Source organism: Epargyreus clarus, unplaced genomic scaffold (assembly GCF_041222505.1).
Source record: "Epargyreus clarus isolate Ecla_fem2 unplaced genomic scaffold, WU_Ecla_fem_2.2 ptg000021l, whole genome shotgun sequence".
NCBI lineage: Eukaryota > Metazoa > Arthropoda > Insecta > Lepidoptera > Hesperiidae > Epargyreus > Epargyreus clarus.
In genome coordinates, this window is record NW_027332228.1 from 12,277,216 (window position 1) to 12,304,287 (window position 27,072).

Genomic DNA, 27,072 nt, shown 5'->3' on the forward strand with positions numbered 1-27,072 from the left:
TTTTACCTTTATCTCAAAACTTTAATTCTTATTATATTATTTATGACAGAAGTTTCAGTAGAGTCGAAAATAAGTTGTTACGTTCGTGATGACATAGCGGCTTCTTGTTTTATTTTAATTATTATGCATATTAACATAATCAAAGGCGGAATTTAGATTGTTTCTGTGAAGTTTTCTGTGTAACCGGTTTTTAGGTTATTTATTACGTACATTAAAGGTGACCTTTTTATGTTTCGTGTCTATTAAATATCTATGTTCTTGTGAAAAATTCAAATAACTATTTTGTAGTTTAAAGTATTAGTTCAAAATAGTATTTAAACGGTAAAAGTAATACTTGTGAATAAACACATATTTGTTAAATTTTAACTGGTGTCGAACTTAAGAAGTCGATCTACATGAGCAAAGCCGTGGCGGGAAACTAACTTATTTGTAAACGAGTTAATTGCACACATTTTTATTAGTCATAGGACCCCAAATTGTAACAACGAGGCAATTAAAACAGCGATTAAGAAACCGAGACCTTGTCTCAACTACTCTGAATAATTGGTCACTGTACTATAAGCAAAGAATTAAAACTTAATTTCTTTCTACAATAATTAATCGCGTACCTCACTATGAGCGAGTAACGATACATTAAAAAATAGAAAAGCGTATACTATATTATTATATTATTTGTACAGATACGAGTATTGTTAACAATAATAATAATAAATTGTCTGGCTTATATAGAATAGTGACTGCGGCAAATTGAAAAAAAGCGTATTATTTCTATATTTTGCGTATATTAACCGCTCGCTTAGTCATCATCTATTATAATCGAAGAGTGAGAAGCATTTATGCCATATCTTTGTCAAGTGCGTATAAGAAGTATTTACATATCTTTAATACAATTTCTACAGCACTTTCCGGTATATGGGTTTCTTCATGATTCATTTACTTGTGGAGTGAGTAATAATTTATTTCTTAATCCGAAACTTATACGCACATAAATAGAACCTCTGTTATGGTGTTATTTAAATATTTCCGTGCGTAGCATCACGTGACCACGTACCGTCAGTTGGACGGTAAGCTTGTTTGAAACTTCATTTTTTATTTTTTTATAATGCAAATGTCAGACAAGTGACTAAAACTACTATTTATAATAATTAGGCTGCACTAATTACTCGATCGCACTTGACACGAATAAAACTAAATGGGAATCTTTTGACAATACAAATTAGGTGGCTCAAGTCAGAGGTGGTAATAAATAGAGGGAAAATAATTTCAGTGTAAATAACAATAGGGTAATAATGTTAAGCAATTTGTTGCAATAATTGCATTATTTGAACTATTCCAACGTGGTTTAAATTAGTGTTGACGTAATAGTGACGTCACGGAATAAAATGGCTTTGAAAATACGGTTGTTGAGTTTTCTTTACTTACTTAGGCTATACTATCTTACTCGTACTCATTCATACTATCTTACTCATTCATACTTAGGCTATTAAATCAATAGAAATGTAGCTATGCATAATTAATAGTCACATTCTACAATTTATTACATTTGAATTTTTGATTTAACTGGGAACCGAATCTGAAAGTGACGAAATAAGAAATAACATAACAATATAATACCAAAATATAATATTAAAAAAATAAAAACAAATAAAGGGCTATTACCATGTAATGGTAGATCATGAAACATATACCTAATGGAAATTTAGTCCTCATATAACATTCTAAAATTACAACAGTTTTAAAATCTCATTATAATAATGAAATTATAATGCTAGAAATTTCAAAATACATTGAAGGTGTAAGAATGAAGAGTTTAAAATTGCACGATTAAGTGTTCCACATAACGAGTTTTTGCTACTGTTGTTGAAATGAAGATTTATTTATTGTGTAATTTAACATTTTATGTTATTATACTTATGAAAAGAAATGCACTTTAATTTAAGTAAATATAATTTACATCATTAAAATAAAAAATATATATTAATAATAATAAAGTGTAATCTTTAAATTTGTGTTTTCCGTTAGAGAAGATTACTGGCGTATTACCGCATTTCCAAATAATAATAGCAAATAGTATTCAGATTTATTTTATCTATGATAAGTAAATATTGCTTAAAATGTCAAGAAATCGAAAGTATAATAATTACCTTTATAATAAAGTAATTGTATGTATTAAATAAGTTAATGTATGGAAATTATGCAATTTAATGCTGTTACAGATGCGATATAACAAGGTAACGATAAAGTTTAAACGCGCGTAATAAATTTCGCGTTCTGCAGTAAAACTCGACGCTGAACAAAAGCTAAAAAACAATTATACGCGTGCACGCACGTTTAACATTATGAAGTTTAAATTCCCAGTAGTACAAAAGTCGTAAAAGAAAATATCAGTCTCATACAAGATTTTAAACAGAGGCCGTAGATAAGTATGAGCGCGGTACCCGCAATAAAACTGCGAGCGCGATATATTGCGGCGCTGGTCGCTACTTCACGCGTGCGAACACTTCAGCTTTTTATTTATTACTGCTTGTAAATGCTCTATGCATTGTTTCTATTTTCAAATAAAATAATAAATATTCGGATTTTGAATTTCGAATGCATTTGTATTCGGATACATTTTATTTTTTAATTCTATTAGAATCACGCTAGTTCTAATCGAGAACGAATGGAAAAATGCTCGACGGAAAAAACATTCTGAGATATTTAATCGAAATACAATGTAAATAACTTCAGAATAAAATCAGCATACTAAACCGCGGTATTCCACTAACTGCCTAGCGTCCCATTCAATAAATTTTCTCAATAAATCTCCCACGCTGCCTCTCGTCCTCTCGCTAATACGGCCTATTATTAGGCACTATCCAGTTTTATCACATAGCATAATATCCACATATACGCATTTCATGCATGAGAAATAGGAAGGCTGAACGCGGGCGGTCATGGAACTCGCCTATTTGGCATTCATCGGCCAAACAAGTGCCAAATAAACTATCACAATAAGAATTCTACGATCTTAAATGTCACACGGAGTATAGGTGAACGATTGGCGATATCGATTTTATCGCTTGACTTGTTACTCAACTGCGGAAAGTTTTTTTGTCAAAGAATAAGACATGCATACATACTTACAATGTATGTTTTATTCTTTGGCACGCCCTACAGTCCAAATGGCTCGATCCGATTAAATTGTGGCAGTGACATACTTAGTCTAGTTATTTAACTCCTTATCAGTTAATTATTTTTAAGCATTCTGGGTTTTTTCGTTTTTTTAACAATTACTAGTTTATTGAAATGTCATATTTATAAAGTGGCAAAAGGTTGAGAAGGATGAATGTAGAGTATTCCCACATTTGTTAAGGTTCCAGGGTCCTTTCATTGAGTAATCTTATTTCACTTTTAGTCACAATCAACTCTATCTATACTATCTATACTATCTATACTATCTATCTATACTAATATATCGCCGTTCAATTAACACTTTCTCGCTACTCGTTTCTCGGTATCGATCGAAGTAATACCTAACGTTTAGGCAAAGTCGGTCCCACACTGTCTGCCTTATGTGTTTGGCGTTACGTCATAAAAGGATGTTCAAGATTTGTATTTGTATGTCCTACTGCTATGCAAAATTAAAATTTGTAATTCAAAGCCCGCTTGCATATTTTTCCTGTTAGTGTAGGTACATAGAGATTTTAAAATATAAAATTGAATTAAATAAAACACTTTATTGGTGATCTGTACATTAAGAACGTATTAAATATTCCTGAGTGTTTATTAAATAAAATTAAAAAAATAAGTAATCATATTTTCTGCTTTATCCAAAGGGTGACTGGTAGAGAATGCTTCTAGCATTAAGTCCGCCTTCTGTACCAATTTTATGGTATAATAAAGTTTTAAATAAATAAATAATAACTGGGCATATTGGATATTTCTATAAATTATTGTTATTTTAAAAATCTGCGAGTTCTTGGTGCGGACAAAATAAGGAAAACTTCAAGACGTGAACTTACTTAGGTATTTATTTTAATATTTTAAAATGTCAGCGTCTATTAGTGTCGGAATTATTATAATTTAAGAATAGTTAGGTGCATTTTAACATGATAACACAATTAATACAATTTATACAAACGAGGCAAGATTAAATTGATAATCTGCAGAGGTAGAAACACACTTGCTATGTTTTCGAATTTTCGAAATTACAACCTAGAATTATCTTTCGAATTAAAGGATTTAAAAAGTTTCCTATCAATTTTAACAATGGTTTTCATATATTAAATAGATAGAATTCCACATTGTTGAAAACATAGACACAGAAACATCGTAGATTTTCCTTTATTTACGTTACGATTGCGTGACAGAGAGGAATTAGCATCAGTTGTAATGTGAACTAATTGTGTCAACATAAATCCCTTTATACATATTGTGGCTATTTTTAAAACCGAAATGAACATGTACGTATTGGTTGCTATCAGTTTAATTGTTCGGTTATAAATATTGGGTATACTTTTAATGCTTAGTTTAAAGTTTAAATATATTAAGTATCTAGAGACATAATCGCTGGTAGGCGTTGACCCAATTAGCAATAACTCGGCAAATAAATAAATATTTAGCATTAATTTACCTAAGTTCAGCTTTGTGGTAGTATTTTTTATAAAATAGAAATAGTATACAGAAGTAAAGTTTAAAACTTGGCTTCCCAATTGTAAGATCCGAGATGGAGTAAGTAAATTTAATTTTTGAAAGTTTTGTGGGCTTAAAGTTGTCTAGAAATTAATTAAAAGGCCTGACAGTTCAAAAAATGTCCTCAAGGTGTATGAAGACTACCAATGCACACTTGACTATGTTCAAATCTCCACTTATTCTGGACCCGTGCCCAGCTGTGGGACGGTAATGGTTTGACGACGTAATGAAAATGCATTCCTCTGGGATAGGCCGAGTCACAGATATGTTACTCCCTCTAAGTACTATATTAGAATACCTCGTATGAGTGTCCCTCTTACCTACCACATAGGTGACATTAAGTAGGTATCATAACATTTTTTCGTAGACCTTTCGTTGTGACTCATATCCTTACCTGCTAGGTCATTCACGTCCTGCGGTCTACCGACTCAGATAACGGTGTCATTTGACATTTTTGAATTTATATTGCATCTAAATATAGGTCATTGTAGCACAAGCACGATTTGCTGAGAAATATACGATTATTATGTTAATATTGTTTGTTAAGTGCTCTAACAGTTCCTTACTCAAATAGCTACAATTACTAGAATATGCAAAGGATACAAGAATGCTCGTTGATAGAATTGTGTTTTGAGGTAAATTCGAAGTGATTGTTCTTTGTTGATCTAAAACTAGTAGTATTAAGATTTTAGTGGCTCTTAAAAGTCTTTATAGAAACTTATTTGCGCAAACGCATTTTGAGACTACACATATAGAATCATACATTAATTTATTCGCAAACATTTCCTACTAAGAGTCGCTAAGATTCTTGCTTTACTAGGTTGGTTTTACGAAAAAATTATCATGATAGAAGTATACCTATTTTTAATGCAAATTTGAAATAGATACTTTTTAAGCATTTTTTTTATATTCATCTCAATACTTCTCTCATCTCAATACCTTGGATTGATAAGTAAATTCGGTCGAAGTATGTAACTAATACATTCTATAATACCTGTACCTACCACTATTACCTACAAAAGTCTAATTTTATTCATACTATTCACAAAATATGAATAATAAAATAAACGCAAAAAAACACTTTACTATTACGCTAATTTTATTCTGCATTTATTTGTAAGGTTGATCCACACGTGATCGGTAGACAAGTCGAATAATTTTACAAACACGACTCGATTTAACGACATCGTAAAACATTGAATGAATTTCGTAAAAAAAATATTGTGATTTAACTAATTTAATTTTGTGAAGAAACCTTTAAACACTTCGCAGGTCACAATCCTCATAAAACATCCATAAAGTTTTCCCAAAGTGTGATATACTTACTGGTACACGTTAGTCATAAAATCTTAAACTAGGGATGGCGATATGAGAACGATTAATCAAAGAATCGATATTTCGGGCCAAAAAATCGATTATGATTAATCGATTTCCAGTAATGGATCGATCTTTTATCCTAGAAAATCGATATTCAATCTTTTCTTTTTGAAGTTGGTTGAATGTGCTATAGACATTTTTCCTAACGGATACGTTTTTCAGTGCTTATTTGGTTCTGTTGACTTAGCTAGCTATATTCGCCCTTCTTAGCTCGAAAAGATCGAAAATCGATTTTTGGAGAATCGATTCTTTGGGCTTTGATATTTTTGTGAATCGATTTATTACACTTCGATGCGAATCGATTTAAGAATCGACCATTTTCGGAAAGAATCGTCACCCCTATCTTAAGCTATACCACAATGAAATTCTAATGAGGCAATCAAATTAATGTGAACGAAGATCATAGCGCTCTTTTCGAATTAAATTTGATATGTATCCACTATCTGACTATTGTTTTAATAACGACTTAAGACTATGAACACAAAAATAAAAATCACATAAAATGGAATGTATGTAAGTACCTCCAATAGTCTAATAATATAAAGAAATAAAAATCAGTCTGTCCGTGATATCAAAATAACTGTTTTAGACCATGTGCTTATTTAGGTACGAAAATATAACTTAATAAAATAACAGTTTTATGTAACAGCAATCTTGGAAATAACAAAAATAATACTGTAGGTTTTTTTTAAGTAAAGATTTAAAAAAAAAATGTGAGAATTAATATAAAAAAGAAAGAAAACCCAGCTGCTTAATAAATAAAGCTTATGTCTCTCCCACAATTTAGACGAATCCAATTACATCTTATGTGTTAAAATTCGTCAAACCATTTGAGATGTACGACATGCCAAAATACATACCTACATACGCTCGGCAAACATTACCCTTCGCAGTAAATACATATACTCGTATGAAGGTACAGTAGGAATACGAAGGAATTAAGTAGGGTAACAATATATATAGTACAAAACAAACAAACCTGTTCGGTTCTCACGACATAACCGAGCGTGGTCAGCCTGCACTGAGTGACACGGGACTATCCGCGCCGCGGGGGTGCGCACTCACATTTTTATCATTCTCGCACTCGGATACCTGCTTCGTGGCTCGGGACAGGTGGCTTGGGGTTCGATTCTGGGCAAAGTTTTGTAGGAATACATTTTATATTCAAAGTAAAATGTTAGTTGTTTAATTTTATTAAGTAATGAGGAATTTAATATGTATTAGGTTTTTAACAAAATTTACAAATTCGTAAAGTTAATTCGTAATTCACAAGTTCTTAATTCATAGCATGAATTTTTAACATATTCACGGGGTGTTAAAAATATTACATAGGTACACAATTTTCGCTATACCTACTACAAATACATCGAAGTATAAGTCAGAAAACAGGATCGTAAGTGATATTAAAATTGTCATAAAAATAATGCACATTAAAAGTGATGTAGGTAAAGCTCCGGTAAGGCTGCGCCCGCGCAACGCTCTCGTCTCTTTTATTGCATTTCCATAAACACCGACCCTTTTTTCATCCCACGGCCCGGGCACGAGGAAAAAATTCCACTTTTGTCAACGCCTTGATTGATATGGTAACCTTCCCTTGTTTTAGCAATAACCCAAAGTCTTTAGTTCGTTTTTTCTACCTCGCCTCGTACATTTTTATTTGCCACGTCGAACAGGTTTGACATATCACTAAATTTTGTAAGAAAAATTACAATTCTCGGGATTTTTATACCGGTGGCCGGGTAGCGGGAGGTGTTATAAATTTTCAATTTTTTCATCGTCACCGCATTGTTGGCAGTGACCGTTTTTGTACTTTTATAGTTTTACCTGTGCTAGGCGCCAGTGGCTCTGACATTTATGGTCAGGATATTGGGATTGTATTAATGTCGATATTAATAACGAGGAAACAAGCCTAGTGGGAGGCCATAAATTCGAATGATGGAGTGTTAGGGTCTGTTTTTCTGTTTTATTTTATTGTCAAAATTGTGGACAGTTTGTTGGGGACGATGTTTAAATATTGATTTGTTGTAGTGTATCTAATGGGCGTGATGTCGGTAGCTTGGTTTATTAGAGGGCTTTTAAGTGGTTTAATCGAGTTCAGAATGAAAGCGGTGGCCGATTTCACGGCGAGCGCGGAGAATCGATTGCCCAGGCTCCACATAGCATTCGGTAACATGCTCCAACGCTACACGCTTCCCTTTAATAACGTTACGTCAATTCTTGACATGTGAAAACTGACCTCGATTTCAATGAACGTTTAATTTTGCTGAGACATTTATTTAAATCGATTTATGTGGTACTTCTAACTCTGACTAGAATCATTATTGACTATGCAACTGTTGTGTTGGTATCTATTGATATTTAAAGCTACATAAAATAATACTAAGTACAAATAATCAAAGGTCTCAAAAGCTTTAAAAAAGCAAAGGTTTTAAGAGCTAACAATGAAATCTATTTTCCTATATAAGTAATGTTAGACGTATACTCGTATACCGTTAACAACAAATTTTACTCCGCCAACTTTAAGCGAACATCGAAAAAATATAGAAGCTCAACCAGCCTTGTCTCGAACCTTCGATACAACAGTTTCTCGAAATGATCGGTTGCTTAATAGCTTAATAAACAGTAGTGTTGCAGTTGAAAATGAAAGATCTTCATGTAACGCTAATCGCTTCGCACGCAGCGCTGTTATTTATCGGTAGCGGCAAGACTTCCTCTTTGATTTAGAGCCTCAAATTGCACGCCTCGGAATTGCGGGGCATTCGCGAGCCCATTCCATGTAGAGCAATCAACACGTAATTTATTTTTTGTTGTCCAATCCCGCTTCATAGCAGGACATTTTTGCGAAAGATTAAGCGAAAATACTTTCTTGGGAAATGTAAAATAGACACTTTCAAATCGTAATAAGTTTGTAAAAGGGATAGGTAAATACGGTGCAGATTTTAAAACAAATTATAATTTCAAAGGAGACAATTTTATATGTTCTTTGTGTTTTATATGCCAATGTGAAATGAACTAAACACGTAATGACGGACGCAAGTCTCACTTTCCTTCATATTAGACACTAAGGTATTTTAGCCTACAAAACCTAGTTTAATATAATTCCCCATAAACATAAAATGCATGTGTCCTATGCGCTTTCGGTTATCACAATTACATTAAACACAATGTTTAAAATATCATAGTAGATGTATAAATACGTGCGTTAGATAGAAAATAATAACGAACGAAGTGTGAGAGACCTTAAGTGGAATTTGATTTTTGCTCTCACGGTATCAGACATCTCATTGGATGTATGCTATTTTTAAACACAATTGGTTTTCCTCGATGTGATCGATCCCAACTTAAGTAATTAAAAGCATTAAGCAATCGTTTGAATGACATCAAAGACAGGCGAACTACTGTATTACGTTATAAGCTGGGCTAAGCTTCGGTTGGACTGACAGTCGGGTAAGTGCCCACGCTACCGAACGTGACGCGCCATAACACTAAAAGTCGATCTAATAAATAATGCGATGCGCCCGGGTCTATTGACTTCCTCTCGGCAATTAACATAGCAGGAAGCGCGGGCTGTCATTAGGCCGTCAGCGCCAACTGTTCTACCAAAAAGCATTACACGAATCACGGTACGCGCTCACCGCCAATATAATTAGGACTCCAATGCTTTATAAATACAAATAAATAAAACGCGGTGCGAGGTGGCAGCCCGCAATTTACTACGCGTTGCGCAGTACTCAAATTATCGGGTTCGAACGCGGTGTCTCACTGACTAATGATGCGACTCCCGACATTGCCAACACCGTGTTATAAGCATATTTAATCAGCTCGCCTTTCAATATTTGATATCGGCGCCGTATGCCGCAGGTCATAAACGTGGATCGTTTAGTTCGCGTTGCCTCTAGCGGCATGCAATGATGTTTATTAGTGGCTTTACCCTACATTACGAATTAAATTATTTTTACCATTAAATCTACAAGTTCGAAATGGTTGTTTTATTATCATATAATGTTCGCTGTTTATGTTCTTATAAAAATGCAAATGCAAGTAAATAGGACTTAGTTTTGAAAATACGATGATTACACGTTTAATTCTAGAGATTTTATTATCCGTGTGGGAAGATACCTGTGTAACTTTTGTTTATAATCTGTATTGTCGGCTATGTCAGTGATCCATGACCTAACGGTACGAGAAAAGTAAATCCCGGTGGCGACACAAGCTACTTACGGCCCACGCGCGCCTCGAACAAGGCTCTAGCCCACTACCATAGCTCACTTCCGTATCCTTGCTAGTACTCGTAAATGTATATAAAATCAAGCTTTACTTACTAAAGGGTTACGCAGACACTCGTAAATGAAACGTTTCATCGACATAAAATCTTATAAGTTTAAATACCTAGCAATTATACATTTTTTACGATGTTTTTGCGAGTAAAAATTGTCCTGGGTGAATTAAAAAAAAGGAATAGATATAATACTTGCTATATTCTTAACTGTTCTCGTTTTTGTAAAAATAGTAAATCTTCCAGAGTTAATAAAATTTGTCTAATTTGAATATAGATAAAATAAATTTAATAAGTTAGTAGCTTCAAATGTAAAATAATTAAATACATTTAAATAATATATTTTTACAATTCTGCATAAAATTAACGACCTCATGACACAAGTATAAAGATAAAATTATAATACTTAAATAAAACAAGCACTTCTAGCTATAAAATAAGTCGGTGGTAAAAATTTTATAAGCGGTAAAGCCGATTTCATATGCGTGAAACTGGTTGTTCGCCAAATATAAGGGTCGTTGCATACAATACATTTGTATGTATCGCGCGATCGGGGCAGATCAGTCTCGTAATTGACGCAATACGATATTATCCACCGTGCAAGATCACACCGCGATGCGATAGCCATAACAACCGCGACAATATTCCTTGATATGTTTAATGATGTTTAAATTAACATAATTACCATTAACGTTTAGGTGTATTTATTGAACACTTTAACAAATAGGTTCCGTAAATTTCAACTTCAGTTAATTTTATTTCTGAAACAATTATTTACGGCAGTGCTTCAAGTTAATGACTAAAAAGTGACTACGCACTGCAAAGTTGACATTAGAGCAGATGTTATTAGAGATAGTGCGTTATAGGTTTTGTGCGCAGATAAAAAGCTACATATGTATAAAGTGATCACATTGTTGGAGCGTGTTAAAGACCGGTTGGGCGGCGGGTAACGAGCGTTTCGTATACAATAGACCTTTTAGCGTCATGTGGACGTACGTCAATCGCGTCTTCAGCCTCGGACAGCGGGAGTGAGCGTTCGCCTTTATTATGCTACGCCGTGATACGTTCCCGAGGCAAAAAGTAACTATAGTATAATTATTATAATTTTCCTACTACTCGTAGATACAGGCCTGCGCTTTACACGTATTGAGAGCTATGGAGGGCAAGCATTAGTCGCTCTGAAGAAATTAATTATTAGTAATGTTACTTTTTTTATTTTGTTAAACATATTTATATCAACGTAATGCTAAGATGCAAACACGTTAAGAGTTAAAATGACATTTATTAAAATGAGAAAAGGTTAAAAAATATCAATGGAAGAGTAAAAAAATCCTTTTTTTCTATTTTTAACAAAACTAAACTACATATTTAAGACCGTTTTTATTACCTAAAATAATAAAAAAATATACTAATCTTAATATTTGACTATTTCAAAATGTACAATATCGTTTAAAATTGAAATCGATAAACAAAACATATCTACATACAAACTCTTTGTACAATAATAAAAAGCAAGTTCTATTCCTGACTCTTCATACAGTTATAAAATTAATCGTATACGCGAGTCGGACAACTATGATAACAAAAACGGGGCGAGTCAGTTCGATTCGTATGAAAATAAAAGGTATACAGGAGTGACGTGCGTCCGGCGTCACTTAGCAGCGCGGGAGTGATGTGACAGGCCTTGCCGATCCGAATTCCTTTTTTACATTTAAAAATTAAAAACAAAACAAGATACCCACTAAGTTTCTGAATCTGTTCCATTGTGTTCACGTTTTGGAAAAATTTAAATGACCGAACGCTAGCCGCTTTTTTGAGGCGCGGAATCTCGGATTCGGCGTTTAAATACATACGGTTTGGCGGTTTAGCGCCATGTTTTTTCCGTTTTCTGCGCATTCTGATGCGTTGGACGCGATGCGGTAGATTTTGCGCGATTAAATCCCGGGGTGCGATAGGAATAAGTTGTTAGTGTTAACGATTTAGATCTCGTGTGAATGCCACTCTTGACACCAACGGGTAATTATATTCAGTTACCTCGCCGCTTTTGCAAAGATGCGTATTACGAATTACTTTAAAAATACCCGTTTTAACTTTTGATCGCTTTTTACGTTTAACACTTATAATTCTTGAATAAAACGTTGAAATATCTTACATTTCGCTTTACAATTACAATCAGAGCTGAGTTTTGTTGGTCGTGTCGGTTTTTGCGTCGGCATCGTTCGATTGCCGATATTTAGAGTGGCAATATGAATGTATTTATTCAGAGCTCAGGCCGCTAACAATGCTACGCTTGTCGCAACAGGGTTGGCTCAACAAGTGCCGATATATCGGCTTTGTTGGTTCATGATGGGTACACTGCTATGGACCTCTGTGCGAGGCGAACACAAGTCCGAGTAAATACGAAATGTAGAGCAGAACATCTCTTAAAATAGTTTATGTTTAACTGTACATACAATTATCAGTAAACATCAGAAATATTTTCATGATCCAAGGCTTTAGCTAAGATCGTTTTGTGCTCTCTAATTTATTACTTTAAGTCATAAAAACGTTTTTACTTGTATAGGAAAGTACTATAAAATACATTATTATATTGCATGTCCAAACAAATTAAGTCTAACGTGTTTTTATTTAACAGAACAGAACACAGTTGGACATAGAGAATAATTCTTCACTAGCGTGCCTCGTCTTACTCAGTGAAGGTGACGGATAGACGTTAAGCTATTATAAATAAAAAGGTTAATTAAGAGGCAGCCCTAATAACCACGGCCGTGAATCAGGGCTGACACCGAGGCCGGTGGTCCGCGCGTCAAGCCCGCGCGTGCGCCTCTGTTCAGCCCTTTTTACATAAACCTACAGCTAATTCTATATAACGACAATATAACTTGATAGAACGAAATGTAGAGCACTACTTTGTGTACTATGTTCACTAAAATGTTATAATCAGTAAATCTATTTTTAATGTGGCATTTGTAGCAAATACATTTGGGACAGTAGTTTATTTAGTAGATACTTTAAGTTTTTGTGTTAGTAAGGTAACTTCTTTAAAAGTATTTTTTTCCATCATTATGATGGTCTTATTAGAATCAAACGATTTATTAAGGAGCGTATTTTTTTAATTTAATTTGATTATGTATTGATCTATTGATGCTTGTGAATTTGGTCATCCCGAAAAATAGAGTCACATACAAGTTCTTAACCTAAATCAGAAGAAAATACGTCTTATCGACGATATTTATACAAAAAGAAATAATTATTTCCCCACCATTTAAAGGTATTAATTAAAACAGAAAATATGTTAAAACAGTGTTTTATTTACTAAATGTATGATACTTTTAGTTAATAAAACACTGTTCTAACACGGTACATGATAACATTTAAAATATTTAACAAGTCATAAAGTCACCTAATGTTTAGATCAGATTTGCCATGATTGCTTGGGAAATATTATAATATTAAGATAAAATACGATCGCTATTAGCATGTTACGTGATAAATTGGAATTTCAAGTATTACAATGACATAACTCCTTAGTCCCCAAGTCGTAAGTACAAAATTCACGTTCACGACTCACGAATGCCGGATACAACTATACCATATCATATACACCATACATTCCAGATGTTAGATAATTTTATTGGTACTATTACCGCGTTATTTGAAAACAATAGTTAGTAAGTCAGCTCATATCTCAGTAGAGGCCTCCGGCGGCCGTTTCAGTTTTGCTCATTTTGCACCCGTTTACCATTGTGAATACCGCTCTTACCATTGTTCGGAGCCCATATAAATTGGATCGCGACGTCCTACATCGGTGACAGGTATATTTGAGTCGTCGATTTCGGCCGATAATTAATCCGTATTGTTAACAGTGAGCCCACCCTTGTTCAGAGAGCTTCACATTGTAGTCTTATTGGCGGTTCGTTCGTTTAATGGGACCCTGCCTTAGTTCGAAAGTAGACATTTCTTGCGCAAGTAAGGCTGGCGACACAACTTTATACGCTTTGTAACTTTTATCGACAATTGTGAGTTTTTTGCTATTCATCAACTTTATTTATAAACGTAATGCGATCTCTACTTAAAGTTGCTATTGAATTATTTATTTTATATTTATTTTTCGAAATACCAGCAATAAAATACAACAATGCGTCTAGTTTTAAATATAGACCACAGCCGCGGGTACTGTTAAACGATTGTAATATATTACACACATAAAACTTTATTAAAAGTGCAACGACGCATGCGATCGCAAAAACGGCAACGCAAATTGACTAACACTCCATCCTTTATCCTTAATTAGAGAGAAAAAATGCGAGACTAAACGAACTTTAATAATTTTCACATTAATCTAGAATCATTCACGTGTCGTTCGGAGCAAAAAGTACGATAACGCTTAAGTTTGTTGAAAAAAAAGCTGCATAAGACTTTACATTGAATGTCATTTCACGGTCACTTAGGACTCGTGGATAGAAGCAATTAATTCCAAAGCTAAATCGTAGCCACAATACGCTTTTTTGCAAACAAATTTAAAATACTTGATATAATTGAAATAAGTTGGGTTCTTGTGGGGTTAAATTGTTGCTATAGAGATGTTAAATTGTCCACTTAGCGGTGTAATCTTGCGATATTTTAAAGCAAGGTAATTAAGGTCTAACATATAACATTAATTTTAAATTGAATAAATTAAATAAGTACGCTAATAATCATATATCTTGTTAACGCGTAAACATTAAGAAGTTGCGAAATATTACACCGAAAGTATCGAGTTTAAATTTATAGAAAGGGGTAATAGAAAGTGATATACAAATGGTATTAATGTGCACCATTTTTAATGGATTTATGCCTTTTGCGTTCAATGTAGGCGATAAAACGAAATGGCATCCACCTAAGGCGACCTACTGCCGCAGCTGCCGATGTACGATCCATTCACATATACCATTGCTACAGAATTAGTTGTACTATTTGATTAAAAGATACAAATCAACGACTGTGTCCTTTTGTGCGTAATAAATTCTCGGCCGTAAAATTCGTAATTTTACATTGTTTTACGGCTTCGCGAATGTAATTTAATAAAAATTTTACTCGTAAATTGATTATACAGTTGTTTGTCTGGGCTTGGATAGGTAATAAAAGGTCATAAATTTATAATTGTTCATGTTATCGCTGATTAATGATGTTGTTTGTTCATTTATGTTTAAATTGTTTTTGTAGAAGTAGCCATGGGCACTATCCTTAACAATTGTCTTTTATGAAATTATAAATGTCTCACATATCTAGTTATTTATTACCATTCAAATTAATGGGTATACAACAGGCATAGATTAGTAAAGATTACTCGCTCCTAACAAGAAAATGTACCCAGTTTTGAGAATTGAAATAGTTGCGTAAAAAAGTTTGCTACGTCTCCGTGCTAAAATGTCCCTAAAATGTTTGAAATAATTATTTATTTATTCGTTAATTACGTAATTATTACGTAAATTAGTTATTTATTCGTAAATTTTCTCTAAAGATGTTTTTATTTGTCAAGGATTCAAAAAAAGAACTTACTAAAATAAGCCGTTTGTTGTTCATTCAATTTCAAGGCGGCGAAGTATCTTTACTTATCTATGACAACAGGGCTAATGTTTCCACGATATACTAGAAATTGGTATAGTAGCTTAGTGACCATCATGAAGAGTTCTGTATTATCTGAAACTGTAGTGTAGAGAATGAAAGCTTATTATTTAAATATTTTACTATAGTTAGTCTCATTTGAATTAATTTTGAAGATATCGAATAATTTATTTTGCATAAGAAAAAAAGTAAAATATTTTCTTAAAGAACATCTTCAACTTCCAAATTCAGTTATACTTATTTCTAGTTATCAATCAGTCTATCTAGCTTAAAGCCTAGCTAGTAAACCAGTTTCATATAAAAAACAAAAAGCTAAACAGAAGCGAAAGCCACACGAAATGGATTAAAGTCATTAGTTCCATCATTCAATATCAAGACATAAAGAAATTTCAAGATGATGTCTGTCCGCTAGAGCTGTCAGGCAGCCACGCGTGCTACCGACCGACAGCCTCCCTCATAGATACTTGACCTGCGATCTGAGGTTATAAAGAATAAACGTTTGATGGTACGGAATATAATCATTACCTTTAGAGAGGCACGCAGTATAAATAAATCGCCAAGTGCTAGTCGAACTCGCACACGGAGGGTTCCGTATCACCAAAATTTTCTTATTTTTTTATTTTTAGTATTTGTTATTATAGCAGTAATTGAAGTAAATATACTGTGAAAACTTGAACTGTCTAGCTATTACAGTTACATAGATAAAGCGAAAAACGTCGAAAAATATTGTTGGCAGTATATTTACTCTGTAAAAAAAATCAAGTGTCAATCTATTACGGTTTAGGAGATAGAGCCGGTCTAGGAGATGAAGTACGGAACCCTAAAATTACAACAAATGAAATATAAAAATAAACTTTTAATCCTTTCATCTTCAATTACGGAAGCACCATTGCCATACATATTTCAGCGTATTAACAGCACTGTGCTATGTTCTGCTATAAACGTGTTATAAAGGACTAAGTCGGAACGCCTAAGAAAGGTATCTATGTCTCGCAAGTTATCTCAGGCGTGTCGACTTGGTCCTCAGGGGTTGCAACGAATCTGTGGTCCACCTCAGTTAAGACTCCGGTCAGTCATATCGGTGGTGATTGGTACTCGTAATATAAAAATAATGCAAAACACCAGTTGAAAAATTTGACTACATTTTTAATTTCATTCATTTATTCATAAAAATACGTATGTGACTTTCTTATGTGACCGTCCTATACGTTTCATTGGAAACTGCGATACTACGAGCATATGAGATGACATGACACAGACAGCCCGTCCCAGTAGGCTGAGTGACGTTGGCCCTTATGCTTGACTACATGTCGTTTGAACTACTCGTGCTTTGAAATCATCACGGCATACGTCATAGTGATGCCATAGGGATTTTTCTATTAATAGTCGATAGATTTTTTCATACATACCTCTGAGATATTGTTAGTTACAGCTTTAGTAAGAAATTATTGATGACCCGCATGGCGGAGCGCTCACCATACCGATATGACGCGCAAAGAGTTCCGAGTTCGATCCGCGGCCAGACAGGTATTTGAATAACGAATTGACATCTGTTCCGGGTCTGGGTGTTTGTGTAATCGTGTGTGTGTTCATGGCACCCACGACACAGGGAATCTTACTATTGAATTCTTGTTAATGTAAAACCGTCTATATTTTTACAACTAAGAATGTTATAAGTTATATTAGTTATGTAATAGAAGCCGCCAGCGAAAAGTTAGTCTTTAAAATACATAACTTCCCTTTCCTAGAAAACATTCTCATAACTTATACGTAATGTATTATAATCGCAATTAATTTACGCGAGAGATTCATGTAATCTCTTAGCACCCTTCATCAAGGCTTATCATTTCTCGTTAAAAAAATGATCCAATTAAGGGTCCGGAGCTTCAATACGTTAAAAAGTTAAAAATCTTGCGCACACCCATTGTAATAACGCATGCGCCCTCAATATTAAATTTTAACAAGGTATTAATTAAAAAAAGTAAAGCGAAATATCTTTAAATTTTCTCAGAGCGCGCACGGAGTTGCGTTCTTTTATTTTGGATTCATTTTATTCGGCGCTGGAGCGGTCAGGTCCGCCCATCGGTGATTTAAAATTTTGATTTATCGACATGTGCAGTCGGAGTGGCTAGCGCGTGCGCTCGTGGTAATTATAAATATGACGCGGTGCTAAACAGTGCGGAGTGACCCCCCGACCCCGGCGCAGTCTTCGCACTCTGGCCCTCGTTTAACCAGCCAACGCGCAAATGTACACGGGTTAGGTTAGCGTTTGCAAATGTGCTTCGTTCGAGCAAAAGAAGCAATGATTGTCAAAGTCATAAAAATAAACAGTTTTTATATGGTAGCTTGATTGAAATACGTTTTTTTTACCCACTTCTCTTTTGAAGATTGTGGTAACGCGGCCACGAAGACCAAATAATGACCACGATCGCTCTGACAAGAGTGTAACGCTTAAGAAGAAGGGCCATTTTTACACACACTAGGCGCAACAACGTCGAATTGTTTCTGTCATTCCCTTACTAATATATTATTGTAATTATAGATCAACCACATTACAGTCCCACAGCTGGGTATCTTCTTTTCGCTAGGCCATTAGGCCATAAACAGTATACCACGCTGACCAAATTTGGATTGGTAAAGACACCTTTGATAAAAATGCGGAGAATTCTCAGACATCTAGGTTTCTTCAAGATATTTTAATAACGTTAATATTTCCAACGTTTCGGTAAATGCTCAAATATATTACAATCAGTTGTCATAACGGTTTATCGTAATCACTTATCAACAATGCACGCACTACTTTCAGCCGTCGACAAAGATATTATCGAGTGCAAAAAATATGTCGATTGATTTCGGTCACATGGCTCGTTTGCATATTCGGTAAAAACAAGGCAACAAGTAGTTTTCTATTCAGTACTTAATAAAATAGCAATTCCGATACAAATGTGAAATCAGCAGGCTAGAAAGACATATAAAATGTGTGGAAGCAGCTGCTTCGCTAGCACGTATTTACGACTTCCCCGTACGCAGCTTTCCTTCGGGACCCGCGGCATTCATTCCACTCAACTTGCACTGTTTTTGTGCACCTGTTTTATTTGATTAATTGCCTCGTACGATCGCTCTGTCATATAATTGTATCATTACCCACACGTTCTGGGTATAAAAAAGCTTTTGCTATTCATTCTCGCTATTTTAACCTTAAAACCTGTGGAATGATCGATTGGACGTCATGTTTATCGTCTAAATAGATTAGCACGCACATTTAGACGTGCATACAACAGCTACTCGATTCTCTACACATACATATATTACAATAAAGTAGTCATATGCACATGTATTTATAAATACCGTATTCCTATCACGTTTATATTATGAATATTCTAAAATGGATGTCTCGGGCGATGCGCTAAAACTTTGCTTATAATTTACGACCATCTGTACAAATAAATACAATCGAAATGTCAGTTTGTTATTTGAAAATTTGCTGTTTATTATAGGCTTACTTCTATGACACGAATATAAAAAAGCATTTTTGTTTTTGTTCAATTGGTGTTTCAGAACAAGCATTGAAAGAACATGTTGATTTTGAAGGAATTTCTTGCAAGGGTGCCTAAAGAAGAGTATTTTTTTTGAATTAAAGTAATTATTTTATCCTGGAAATATCTGGAGTTTCTGCCTAGAAATAAGAAAAGGGCGGAGTCATGCACTGTTCGTCTGTAGACATATTTGATAATGGTGTCACAAACTTCACGAGGACACTGCTTGAACTTTCAACGGTACAAAGATCATAGCTCGTAAACACAACGTGCAACAGGATTTTGCATTCCAATCTCATATGAGGAAAGTGTACCTCCTTAAAAGTACTCTGAGAATGACTTAGTAGGGATCACATTTCAACTCAGAAATAATGATGACGATAAACTTTATATTGATCTAAAAGAAACACGGCGAGTAATACGAAAACGGTGATAAAAATAAAGGTAAAGAAAGATATAACAGCCGGTAGAGTTCAAATAATAGATACAAAGATAAAAAACACATAAATAGTTGAAGATTAAAATATTACAAGACGTGTGAACAAATATAATTTTAGCTACAAATCCGTTTTATGTCCCATTGCTGACAACATCTAATGACTAAAATTTAGTTAAAAAAGTTGCGAATGTTTCAATTCAGTTAGGACCCTTAACAATTAGACCTCAGATTTTCGTTAAAAAAACACACAGTTGCAGACCTCACAAAGACAACAAGGTTCCGCGCATTCCTATACCGACTACCAACACAGTACGCCTCGCCTTGTATCCAATTTGAAAACGCCCTCACTGTCCTTTGCCATTCAATGCAAATTCACACGTTATAAGAAGCGATTCGACGCAGAATTACCAACGTTTAGTCGCCTCCGGAACATAATTCTAAGTTTGCTTTGTAATCTCAACGCCGCTATATTTTTATTGATTTGCGTTTAAAAGGGGTTACGATCACCTGCGTGCGAATAAAAGTTTTATTACAGTTTATTACAATGTTATTCCGCTTAAACTAAATGCAAATAAAATTGTTACATGTTTTGTGTCGATGATACAAAAATGCAGCTATTTATTGGGAATTATTATTAAATATAGCCAAATTGTGCTTGCTAATTCCAAGGTAGTTTATTAGTATTGAAAAACGTAATTCAACTTTGTGTTTTTTTACTATTTTTGCTTTTAAACAGTAATGTTAAGTGAGGTTGTGTTCTTGTTTCAAGGATGTGGTAAATAACAGATAGTACAACAGTTCCAATTTAATCATACGGGGTAATAACATATCTGTGGGACACTTTATACAGAACCCGTTTTATTGTTCAACCTTGACGACGAAACCTGACATTCTCAGGGTAAAAATGCTATATTATTTCCTTTAAAGTCCTCGTATCTCTTCGCAAAAATTTCAAACTCATCAGGTCCATAAACGGCAAGACTATCCAAGACCGAATAACACAAAAAACTGTTTTTAATAACCTTTAAAGAACACACAAACTTCACTTATTTGTATATCAATAGTCTATAATATGGTTTTCCTATATCAGTCTGCGCGTGACGGCTAGATGTATGCGCGGGCGCATAAGATCGATCGAGGAGCGCGCGCGGGCGACCATACATCACAGCTCGCCAGGAAGCGGTTGCCAACTATAATTTAACATCTCTATAAATGTTGCTAATTCGAAAATTGTTCTGCCTTTCAACGGGGTATGTGCTGACAAGTTGAACGTATTTGAGTTATTTATCTATGTCCATGACTTTAAATAGGTATTTATACCAAATAATAACTACAAGAAATGAAGTATCTAATAATTATACAAATAAAATGTAGGTTTTGTTCGCGATTTTTGAAATTTTGCCATTTTTTGTCACAATACCGAAAAACATATTTCTTTTCTTTGTACATTTAACAAAATTAGCTTAACCGATTTCGATGGGACTTTCACTCAATATTAAAAGACTTTTCAGGGTAGCACATAAGCAATAAGAAATACCTTTGTAACCTTTTTGCTTTGTAGTATCTTGTAGATACCAACAAAACTATCAAAAACAACAAATGGGTAGCGTCTACGGCATTCATGTTACAATTATCTCAGAAAACATCAATTACCGTGCAAAAACAATTAGAGTTACTCATATGCTTGGAAATTCCATACGGCGTATCTCTACAGCGATTTTATTTACATTATTGTTCAGTCGCGCCATCTATCAATGTCTAAGTGAACTAATTATGGCGCATTCCCATGGAGGTACATTATTTCTATTTATTGTGATTCAAGTTTCTAAGTGAATGATTATTGTGATCAAAATTGAATGTGGTCTATTTTTAGGAATACTTCGTATATTATCATGCATTTATAGGTTTTGTATTTTGGTTTCCGAAAACGTAATGTGTGTGATATTTGGGGAAATACAAAGTATTTGTTATTCTAAAATACACACTGACTGCCAATCCCAAAAATAAATCGTACAGGAAATAAAACTACCTACATATTGTGTTATGTTAAGAATTTGGCATTGCGAGCCGTGACGATTATAATCACTTGACGTGTCAATTCAATCCGAAAAAAACGGGATCCTGAAGCCTTTACATAATGTCAATATGCATACTAATAATAATGCAATTGTTTTGAGATAGACAGACACACCCATTTATTCACCAATCAAAAATCGAAAATTGTCAATTTCTGGTCAGGAATGCTTTCTAGGAATTTCAAATGTCTAACTTTAGTAGACAAAATATAGTATAGCTCGATTATTAATAACAGGCATAAATCGTACAGACAGGAAACAAAACCAGCTACTTATTGTATTAAGTTAAGAATTTGGCAGCATCGCTAGGCGTGTACGATGTATGATAGTAATCGCTTGATGTGTCAATCCGATCGTATCCATCTATTGGGCAACCGACACGCTTTGTTCGGAACCTTACCGCTCTTCGTGCGTGCCTGTCAAATTGCCTTTCGATTAGGAATTAGACGTACTGTCTACTGTGAGTGCATCTGTAGTAGCCTGGTGGTAATTTAGATGTCATAGATGTCCGAGGTTCGAGTTCCATAGAGATTAAAAACAAAGGAAATTCGAGGTTTTGGAGGAATTAAAGGATTTTGTGTTGCTGCGATTAGGTTGAGTGAGGTTGTATGTACATTAGAAATTATAATATGAGTTGCTTTAACGATGAAAGTCGACATTACAAAATACTTTCATAAAGCAAAATGTGGGTAAAATTTACAAATTCTTACGTGGTAACTATAATAGACCACAACCTAAATCCTTTCCATGCTTAAAACGAAATTATAATTAATTATTAATAGTTATCTGTTGGACTCATTGGACTCTTGTTTCATTTGAAGATGGTTATAGACATAAAGCAGCAATCACTACTTAGCTATTACTTGTACAGTTATATAAGATAAAGTTTAGGTAACTCGATTTATATATGTTTGCGGCACTTACACAGTACCTTCTACCATTTAATCGATATCGTTAGTTAAAAAGCCACGCTCAAGTATACGATCCGAGTTCAAATAAATCGTTAAGCGAATTTCCCAACATGGCGTCCTCGGGCCAATGGGGGCGGCTCGGGGGTTGCATCTTCGCGTGAAAATTTAAAAATTACGAGCCCCTTTATTTTACGATCACACCGACAATACCACTCGGCCGACACCGTAGCGCCATCTGATAAACGCGAAGTTATAATAAATACGTAAGAACCTCGATAGGTACCGTTGACGTCGTTAAGAACTTTCTAGAAAATATTTTCAGTCTCTCGTTTCAATACTTTACGTTCCCTTTGATCAACTTTTGCAGAGTCGCCTATATTGTAGAGACATCGCGTCAAAGTTCTGTCGACCCCTGCTTTATTTCAAGAGTCCTCCTTACACGCCACGTCTATACTACACACAACGCGACCGCTATATTGTCGTACGGCTGAAACTAGCGTGGTGTGAGTGAACACGATGAAAATCTTTATTTTCACGCTCTATCTCTCTTTATCTAATCGCCCCGGTCAGATAAGGACGGAACGCCGGAAAAACTGGCGCGGGGCGAGGGGTAAAGGCTACATCGATTCCGCGCTTTCACTGCTAGGGGCCGTGTAAACCTTTAAAAACAGCCCTCTTGCTACCCGATTGTGATCTTTAGGCTAGTGCAACTAAGAGGGAAATTTCAGCGCGCATACACCTTCGGTAAATGGATTGCCTCCCTCTTGGGGGTTCTCATAGTGGGATCTAGATGGCGTAGATATGCTGATACGCGATGTGTGTGTGACGCGACTGCACGATGTTGTTTGTGTGAGGGAATAGGTTTGTATTTTCCGGCTCGAAGTTATACGGGTATGTAGTATAGTGAGCTTCCGATGGGTTAAATTTCGCTTGTGTTTGCAAATATATGAGGGGCTGTAGGTAACCATCCCTTTTTGTAATATAATTTTATGTTGAGTGTAGATAGGTGGATAGATTAGGGAAGACGGAGGCTGTGATTTGATTTGATTAGGAGGTGTTTGCAGGAGGGTCGGGGAGATAAGGCTGATTGGATCGCGAGGAGGTTGGGGGGCAGGCTTTATGGAAATATGTTTTTAATGTGGGTGGCTTATTGAATTAACCAAGTTTGAGCGAACTGAAGCGAGATTAATCCGTTTGATGTGTTTTGTGCTTATGAATAAACGAGCTTTTCATTGGCTTAATCACTTACTCATAATTTTCGGGATTGGATTACTGTTTTATTCTTTACCAAAAGTTTAGAGTGTGCGAATTATGTTGTAAATTGTTACTTGTTTCATAACATATTACTTTATCCTTTAATTTGGAACAAAGAAATCCGAATTAAGGATACAATTTTCTAAGGACTTTCTAAAGATTTTTTCTTAAAAGGGTCTCCCGTGGATGGGTTTATAAAAAGCAAAGATTACACAAGACAGCGATTATCGACTAAATTCCTTGCGCCCACGTAAAATGTCCACTTTACGGACAATATTATGCCTATTATAATCGCTAAATTCGGACCGAATTCACAACAAAAGGTCCTTTGTTCGTGTCACAATCACAGTACAAAAGACATCTGATGTTGTCACAGCTCTTTTGAGTTTACACTACACTGAAAATTAGAGTACCGGCATGACAATATGTACTGATTTACCATTTGTACAATTGTACGTTCACTTTTTTCATCTTTGTCGGCGTGTTTTACGTTTGATAGTTGTTTTTGGCGTTCCGATATTGATCAGAGTGGCGGTGACAGTGAAATGGGTTGGACGATTAATAAAACTCTTTGGAGAACTAGATAACTTTATTATATATTTGGGGTCAAATCGAAATAACAGAAATAGAAATGTACTCGTAATACCAGAGAGTATTGGTAAATGGTCTTTTTGATCAGGAGAAATTCAAAGCTATTAAGTTGTTTCTTCATGTTATTTCTCATAGATTAGAAATGACTTACAATAGTGGTAAACTAGACAAAATTACGAACAAAAGTTTTAACGGAGTTACGTATAATGGATTGTCTGGCTATTAATGTACTTTCAGTAGTGTCAATGACCGTAATCTCATTATATTATCCTTTCTTTACGCCCGAGTATACTTTCCCATCAGAATCAAGAGCTTTCACCGAACCGCTTCGATGACGAATGAGCGAAATAAAGTATAATTCCGCTCGTAAAATATACGACTTTTTCCAGCCATTTCAGTGTTTGAGGAGCGAAAGTAATTCGGTCATAAAATTACGAGTAAACAGCCGTTTTTCCATGGAAATAAAATAAAGGCACCCTCACGGCCGGTTGACTTTCGTAATCGGCTTAGTCTACCCTCCGATATATCGGCTCCCTAGGGACCAGCGTGATGCAGCGCCACCCGTTATAGCTTGATGAGAAAATCTTATCAGCAGATTATAAAATCGGTTTCGCGTAATTGAGTCATAAAATTCGGGGTTAATTTTTGGGTTGAGCTAATGTGTTTGCAATGTATTCAGTTTTTTCTTACTTAGCTTTATAAACCTGACACCTAACAAACGGGCATATTTTCCATTTGACGTTTATGCAATGAAAACTTATAACTAAAATGATATAGGTGTGTTTACTTGATGTCGACAATCACAGAGCTTGAGTTTCTTCGTTTCATCTTACTCAAACTAGCAAAGCTACACTAGTTTTTTTAAGGAACGAAATAGGTGTAGCAGCTAAATTCGGAAGATTCCTATAATTACTTGCTGCAATCTGTATAGCAATCGGTATAGATGAAGGTTCTTTAATTCCTTAGTAGCGTGACACAAATGGAACTCGACTCGAGTCATCCTCATGGCAGTGGGAAGAAAAAGTGTCGGTTGTTGGCTCGGCTAATATGGCGAGCTCTAATCTTATTCTGGCACAAAGGAGCTGCCATGACGCGGCGAATATTGACGCGAACCATTTAATATTTAGGTATTCCAATATGCAGTTGTACTGACGCGTACACATGGAAGAGATAATTTGTTTTTTTTTTTACCTTTTTTGTCTTTATCTTTGAGTTGTAGGTTTCGTGAATGTTGTAATATGACTTACGTTATAATGTCGTGTAATTACAACGGTATCCATTTCGTACGGTTTTATATAATCTAATTATGTTTCAAATTAGTTTTTTAAGCAATTAATCTACCAGCGGTGGTCTAACTACGTTCGATAGATTCGATTGCAAATTGCGTTGCGAAAAAAATGGCACGCATTGAATTAATCTGAAACTGTGTCAATACCTGAAGCCTACCTAGACCGCAAAGTCATTTCGCATCTAATTGAAATTACTAGCTTAATGAAGTTTAAGTAGCCCAAGAGTATTTAAGGCTCTGGAGCGATTTTACACGGTCAAAGCAACAATAATCTTAATCAAAATCAAGTATCTACATTCTAGGCCGTTAGAGAGCTGAAAAAAGTACTGAAGTGAATATTGAGCGCGATTGTACCACCTGAGTCCGACACAGTCACTTACAATATTAAATCGGACAATACAGCGGTGCGGTCACGATAATCTGTGGTAGTATTTGATTCTAGTTACCGAGAAATAAGTCCGGATAGTTCGCCTGTAATACTTTACGACCTCGATACTTTTTGTTCAATAAATGACATGACAAATTAATGGATTTATTATGAGTGGGATTGCGCCGTCCTTTTTGTTTTGTTCGGGTTAGGACGAATGCATTTTTAATTGAGTGAGGCACTTTTGTGGACTGTATAAAGCGGCCACCGCATGCCGTAGATATTTTTTATTTGATTGACGTGTAGTAATGGGCAGGTGCGTAAGAGGCCGATAGCTACCCGCTTTTCGAGCCGAGGTTCGTGTTCGCTTTTTGTCTGTCGCTTCGTTTTGCGAGTCTACTGATTATTGAACCGAAATTTAATGGGCTACGTTTTTATGACAGTTTTATGTGACTTTTAATACACGAAATTAATCGGTACACAGTCGTTGTTGCTAATTTTATGAATTTAGCATCTATTAAAATGTAAGTTATGTATTTGATTTATGACAAATTTAAAATTAAAAAAATTAAACTCGTACATATTATAGTCGTATTATTAGCAAGTGAAGTTTGAATATAAAATATACAACTATTAATTTTCGCTCATTTATATATGGATTATGTTGGCCCAAGCAA

The 27,072-nt window shown here is 34.8% G+C and overlaps 1 protein-coding gene across 6 annotated transcripts in view; it reads left to right on the plus strand.

Moving 5' to 3' along the window:
• Nucleotides 1–27,072, plus strand: part of grn (GATA binding protein grain) — a 114,512-nt gene that overhangs the window by 59,239 nt on the left and 28,201 nt on the right. The gene's annotated exons all lie outside the window — the stretch shown is intronic.